This window comes from Pituophis catenifer, unplaced genomic scaffold, assembly GCF_029215685.1.
Source record: "Pituophis catenifer annectens isolate HBS135680 unplaced genomic scaffold, rPitCat1.0.hap2 SCAF_8, whole genome shotgun sequence".
Classification (NCBI taxonomy): domain Eukaryota; kingdom Metazoa; phylum Chordata; class Lepidosauria; order Squamata; family Colubridae; genus Pituophis; species Pituophis catenifer.
Window position 1 is genome coordinate 37205166 of NW_027256888.1, and position 7542 is coordinate 37212707.

Below are 7542 nucleotides of genomic sequence, written 5' to 3' on the forward strand. Positions count from 1 at the left end.
AATGGTAATTGCTCTATTGACAACATTACTGTACATTTTTGACACATCATTATTCATACTTAACCACTTGACCTGGAATAAATGTTAAAGCAATTACCACTGAGAGTTTTTCTATGAGAAAAGTGAGGCAAAGTTTATAGATAATCAACGTGCAAAACCTATCACGATAGCAATTGGAAAAATGGCAAATCCTATTAAACAGATTTTTATTAGCCAAGTTGATGCCAGTAGATATTATCTGGCTATTTAGTCTTATTAAAAAGAAAATAAAGCATCTAATTGTTTACTATCCTGGAACTTATTGCAGTTTGCAATTTGCAACAGAAATTAGATTTTATGTGGTTCATCTATTTTCTCACATTGCAGTATGAAAATTATTTGGTACAATGAGCATCTGCTCAATTCTCTTGTCAGAGGAGCAACACTCAAAACAACCATTTCTATGTGTATATTTATATTCAAATATATTTATTTTTACCTCTATTTTAGTGCATTTATTTCAACAAATCTCATTCAAATGAATCTTCATTTCAGTCAAAATATAGAATCCTTTTGCTATGAACATTTTACTGGTGCTAAACATATATTTCTTTTTTAACACTGAAAAATCCATGTCAATTAAAGGATGAGAAAGAGATACGCTCCATTTCTGAGAAAAATAATATTTTTCAACAAATTCATTCCATTTTTACCTAACAGGCAAATTTCCTTTTGTGTGAGCAAATTTGGATCTTACACTGAACATTTTTTTTCCTGTTGGCTTTATAATAAAGGTATATGGATTTACTAAGAACAAGGCTTTCTTTTTTACTATCTCTGTCTTTACTATCCACTTTTTTAAAAACACCATTAAAAAACAGGTTACTAATTATAGATGTACCATTATTGTTGTTAGGGAGCTAACGAAGTTTCAGTTTTTGGTATGTTATTGAAGCTTCAGCTTTCTTCATCCAAATTTAAGCAGGTAATTTTTTGGAATTTTAATTAATAAAGCTTTTTTAAAAAGGCTTCTACTGTTCAAATTTTGGGGAGAATAAGAAACTAATTTATTGCCTGCAATGAAGGGAATCATGTCTTGTGTGAAACTGAAATAGCCAGTGGCACAACTATTAATCAGATAAATAAAAGATTTTGGTGTTAAAATTTTTAATATAAGCTAATTCAGCATGGGTTTATTAGAGTGGTAAATTTAACAGGAAGAACTTAATTGTTTAAATTTAAAGTTTTCATGTTGTATTATTTCTGAAGAGACTTATTTTTAGACATAAACCAATAAATGTGAGTCATAGTTTCAGAGGCAGGAATGGAAATTAGGATTATAGGGACATGACTCTCAAAAAAAATTTCTTCACAGGAAAAAATATTCTTAGTAACCTCAGTGCACAAATAACTTGCTGCTGTTGCAGGTTTTTTTTTTACTTATCTCCTGCAATGACAACTGCAGATGAAGAATAAAGCAAAAAGAAATAGGCAAATGTTAATGAACATGTAAAGAAGTGGTACTTTTTCATTTAGAGAAGAATCAAACATAGTTCATCATTATTCAGATATGAGAACTATTAAGATATGGGAAAAACATTTTTAGTCTAAGAATTTAAATGAGCTTTTAAAACAATTTTGCTGTACATGAAATTTAGGGAACTTGCACAATAGATGAAAAGACAGATTTTCCATTCCCATTAACAAAAAAATCTATATGTCTGGAAATATCAGACATATCTTGGAAACATCTTCAAAAGTATAGGCAGCATATTGCATGCTGCACTCTGAATTAGTGAAAATAATAATAATAATAATTCAACTGTAAGTTCAGAGTAATAGATACTACAGTATGTTTAGCACGTATTACAAAAGCACGATCCAGTAGAGGAAGTAGTATACTCTTTGTAATAAACATAGTATATAAAGATAAAGACTTCAGAAATAAAATAATTAGTTTATTACAGTTTTAGATCAGCTTCTTAAGGAAGTTAGTTTTTACTAAATAAAATCTTAAAAAGATATTTTAGAGTAGCCAAGAAAACACAAGTGTTGTTGACCATGTTGGCTCACTGTAGTAAAATAGCCTTACAGTGGGAATGGAAAAGAAATATTACTTATGTGAATGTAAAGTTCTTGTTCCTGAATTAAGACCACAAATTTATTTACTTCCTGAAACAGCTTTTTCCAGCCTACATTAAAGAAAATTATAAACAGGTGGGGGAGTACTTATGGGCATAATCTATGAACTAATGTTGCATTTTGAACTAAGCATTTATTTCTTCCTAATATAGATAGATAGATAGATAGATAGATAGATAGATAGATAGATAGATAGATAGATAGATAGATAGATAGATAGATACACAATATAAACAATAAATATGGCCAAAGTAGTTTTCCAGTGACATTCATGTAGTCTTTACTTCAATTCTATATTCCATGCCCATGTGCTTGGACTTGTATTCAGAATATTCAGTATATTTTACCAATAATTAGTATAGGTTTATTTTGTAAAATAAACCTATACTAATTATTGTTGTTGTTGTTAGTTGCGAAGTCGTGTCTGATCCATCGCAATCCCATGGACAATGTTCCTCCAGCCCTTCCTGTCCTCTACCATCCTCTGGAGTTCATTTAAGCTCACACCTACTGCTTCAGTGACTCCATCCAGCCACCTCGTTCTCTGTCATCCCCTTCTTTTGCCCCCAGCATTAGGCTCTTCTCCAGTGAGTCTTTCCTTTTCATTAGATGGCCAAAGTATTTGAGTTTCATCTCACCTTCTAAAGATCTGACCTTCTAAAGAGCAATCAGGGTTGATCTCCTCTAGGAATGACCGGTTTGATCACCTTGCAGTCCAAGGGACTCGCAGGAGTCTTCTCCAGCACCATAGTTCAAAGGCCTCAATTCTTTGGCGCTCAGCCTTTCATATGGTCCAACTTTCACAGCCATACAACTGGGAAAACCATAGCCTTGACTATACAAACTTTTGTTGGCAGGGTGATGTCTCTGCTTTTTAATATGCTGTCTAACTTTGCCATAGCTTTTTTTTTTTTTTTAATTTGATTTATATGCCGCCCTTCTCCGGAGACTCAGGGCGGCTTACAATGCGTTAAGCTTTCCGCCCCAGGAGCAAGCATCTCTTAATTTCTTGGCTGCAGTCCCCATCTGCGGTGATCTTGGAGCCCAGGAAAGTAAAATCTGTCACTACCTCCATTTCTTCCCCATCTATTTGCCAGGAATTGAGAGGGCCGGATGCTTTGATCTTAGTTTTCTTAACGTTGAGTTTCAAGCCAACTTTTACACTCTCCTTCTTCACCCTCATCAAGAGGCTCTGTAGAGTCGTCTCTTGGGTTGTTTGCTATGACCATCGTATTCTCTTGACATAATTCTATCAACATGTGCCCTACTTCATTTTGTACTCCAAAGCCAAACTTGCCTGTTATTCTGGTTATCTTTTGGCTTCCTACTTTAGCATTCCAATCCCCCGTGATGATAAGGACATCATTTTTTGGTGTTAATTCTATAAGGTGGTATAGGGCTTCATAGAACAGGTCAGTTTCATCCACTTCAGCACCAGTGGTTGGGGCATAAACTTGGATTACTGTGATATTGAATGGTTTGCCTTGGATTCGAACTGAGGTCATTTTGTTATTTTGAGGATTGTATTGCTTTTCCTACTCTTTTATTGACTCTGAAGGCTACTCCCTTTCTTCTGATGGATTCTTGTCTGCAGTAGTATACCTGATTGTCATCTGAATTAAATTCACCAATTACTGTCCATTTTAATTCTCTGATTCCTAAGATATCGATGTTCAGTCTTGTCATCGCTTGTTTGACCATGTCCAGCTTGCCTTGATTCATGGATCTGACATTCTAGGTTCCTATGGAGAAAAAATCTTTACAGCATCAAACTTTCCTTTCACCACCAGATGCATCCACAGCTGAGCGTCCTTTCGGCTTTAGTCCAGTCGCTTTACTCTTTCTGGCTCTTCTCCAGAAGCATATTGGACACCTTCCGACCTGAGGGGCTCATCTTCCAGAGTCATATATTTTTTCCTTTTGGTACTGTCCATGGGGTTTTCATGGCAAAGATACTGGAATGGGTTGCCATTTCCTTCTCCAGTGGATCACGTTTTGTCAGAACTCTCTGCTATGACCTGTCCGTCTTGGGTGGCCCTTCATGGCATAGCTCACAGCTTCATTGAGCTATGCAAGCTCCTTCAACACAACAAGGCAGTACTAATTATAATAATACTAATTATAGTATAGTATGTAATAGTTCAGTTACCATTACAAAGGGATTCTGAGCCACTTAGAACTGTTGGCTCATATTTACCAGTAGAACATCTACAATTTTTGGCAAGTTATATATATGTTGCAATTCAGCAAATAACAAAAATCATCACCTGATCCTACTAATGTTCAGGTGTCAGCAAAATAATCAATATTTTATTAATATATCACCTGTTTAGTTTAAAAGCCCCAGAGCAATGTATAATGAAAAGAAATATATTATTATTGTACAATCACACAAGCAGCTGTTTAAGTCTTGAATCCTAATCCTAAACATGGCACTAATATACTGCAAACAAATTCCTTGGTGCAGACCAAGCTCCACATTCCATCTTATTTTATGTTTTAAATTTGTTTAATTAAAAATAAAGAAATGGGAAACTGCTATGCTGCAAAGAAAAGCACTAGCCTGAAGCATAATCATACTTTTTGGGATGATTTTTTTAGAATGATGCTTGTAGCTTGGTGACCTTCTTAAAAAGGAGAAATCGCAAGAAGCTGTATCCCACTTCTGTTTGGAAGTGAGTCCACCTGATCAGAACAAATGACAAAGGTAAGTTGTATGACAGAATAGAACCATACAAAGTACTTTGCTGAGGTGTTTCACTGGACACATTGAGATGCTCTACTTCAGCAAGTGTCAAGAGATAATTTACCCCAATCAGCCTTCTTATCTCATTGATCATAGCTTTGTATTGCACATAGATAGAAGACCACAGGTTGGTTGGAGTAAAGCAGAGTAATCAGATCATTGCAACAACAGAACAATGATGTTTTTATCACACCAGGAAAATTTTGCCAGCTCCTACAGAGAGAAGCTTCTGCATGCATTCAAATTACCAATTCCTCCACATTCAACAGCACAGTGGCATAATAAATGCAGCTAACAGCCAATTTTTAAGAATATGTGTACATTTCTCCCACTATATCTCACCATCTCTCACACTCTACAGTCTTAGGCGCATTCCTGTTTGCTCCTCTCAGCCATGCATATTTCCTATGAATTTTTCCTCCAGTAAGGTTATATATCCTGAAACAAAAGCTGTGAAGTGTATAGAGAATAAATAGATTTTTCCAGACTGTCTTGTCAATTTAACTACTTAGCTATTGCACTTGACAGATGTCAGAGAGATATTCATATAGCGACAAAAACATTTTCTCCTCCCCACCACCACCACTTTATGACTGTCTTCCCATTCTTGTCAGGCAGAAAAAGTCAAACAATAGGAAAAATTGACAGTTAAGAAAACTGGTAGAAGTGGTGGGAAAAGAACTCTTCCACCACTCTTTGACACTTCATCAACTATTGCCAGCAGGGAATAGCAATAAAGAGTTCTTTTTTGCTACTACTTCCTGATTATCTCAGCTTAAAAAAAACCCTGAGTACTGCAAATGTAAAATAATGCCTCTTGGCCTTTACTCCACCTGCCACATGACATCTAAATGTCATTTTCTGCTTTCTAGGTATGTGGATATTGAGGTTTGAATTAAATGCCACAAAGGAAACTTGATAATGAGAATATCATTCGCATAATCTATATATTCTTTCCCAGATTAGATAATAGTTTATTTAATCTTGTTCATTTTCACCCATAATGTCCATAATGGAAGGTAGCTCACAATACGTATTATTCCGCATGCAATAAACTCACTGTGGCCTTTATCTGAAGTGCTGTGATTAAACTCATAACTGCTGTGTGCTAACTATCTAGTCTTCTTGAACAAAACTTCTTGAAACTTTGTTGTGTTATAATTTAATCTTAAACATATGCATATAATAACAGATTATAATAAATTTACTTTGTCATAATTCTTAGAAATAACTATTGAGTCCATACATGCCCATGTGACTTGTAGGACACTGTCAGTGAAGGGAACAGAAAATGAAACACATTTTAAAGATTCAGAATTTAACATTACAAAAAAGTAAATGTTTCTAATGCATGACTGCTCCCATTAAATATATATTTAACTGACCTAATTAAAATCAGGATGTACAATATGTTAAATATAAATAACTTTGCCAGGATAGAACGGCATTCACTAGAGAATGGATTTTTATTCACAGATTCTCCTGCTCAAAGATTAGAGATCCTCTGTTCTAGATTTGCAGGTTATACAGAGATTCAGCAAGAAAAGGACAAGAAAAAACTTGATTCATGAACAGAAACACGTTATCAGTTTATATATTTTATGTAAAATATTTCTTTTATGTATTGATTCAAATGTATTTTGTATGTTCATACATATCTGTGTGAATAGATACTGGCCCAAGTTTTAAAAATTGCAAGGAATGAGCTATGCAGTAGAGCACTAAATGTGAATTAAGCTTTTGTTCAAAAGTGTTCTTTGTCCTTTTCCATTTTTCATATCTATTTAGTATGAATACATTTTATTTCCACTGAGAAATGGTACAAATGAACTGTACAATTTTAGGTCCTGACCTCTGTTCCAATACAGTCAAGGAATCTCATTATATAATGATTCAGGATTTTAATAGGGAGTTTTTACCAGTAATATTCAGAATGTTAAAGTCTATAGATAACATAAAGCCTAGTTTCATTTTTAATGTACAAGACTAAAATGTGTTAGACAATTAACAATTAACTACTTTGTTTTCTCTACAAAATTACAAGCAGCTGGAGGAATGGTCATTTTTTAAATCCACATACTGTGTCTTTTGTATTTCTGGCTTTCTGTCCTCCTATTACTGTAGCTTTGTATGCCCTGTTGAAGTCATTTAGTAATTTGAGACATGTCAAAGAAAACTGGCAGTCTTCTTTAAAACCACTTCTTTTCTTAAGCAAAAAAAAACACACAAAGGAATGAAAGAGTGTAATCAACAGATTCTTAAAACATGAAAGTGCTTGTTTTAAAAAATAATTTTCTAACCTTAATTTCATGTTACCCCACCAAGAAAGACTAGCCAATGTTAAGGTAACTAATCATACACTTTATTTGGAAATGTAAGCATCTAAGAAGAAATAGGTCTAGAAAACTTTTGCATATTTTAATTTATATAGGGCCGTGATGGCAAACCTATGGCATGTGTGCCACAGGTGGCACACAGAGCTATATCAGTGGGCATGCAAGTGTTGCCCTAACTTAGCTCCGGCGTGCATGCGCACGCCAGCCAGCTGATTTTGGGGCCTTCCAGGCCCACCAGAAGTCAGGAAACAGGCTGTTTCCTGTCTCCAGAGGGCCTCCAGGCAGGTGGGGAAGGCCCATTTTTCACTCCAGTCCCACTGGAAGTTGGCAAACAGGCCG

The 7542-nt window shown here is 34.9% G+C and overlaps 1 pseudogene; it reads right to left on the bottom strand.

The window, feature by feature from the left end:
• Positions 1 to 3254: 3254 nt before the first annotated feature.
• On the bottom strand, positions 3255 to 4055 carry LOC139320711 (craniofacial development protein 2-like; annotated as a pseudogene).
• Between the last annotated feature and the right edge of the window lie 3487 nt (positions 4056 to 7542).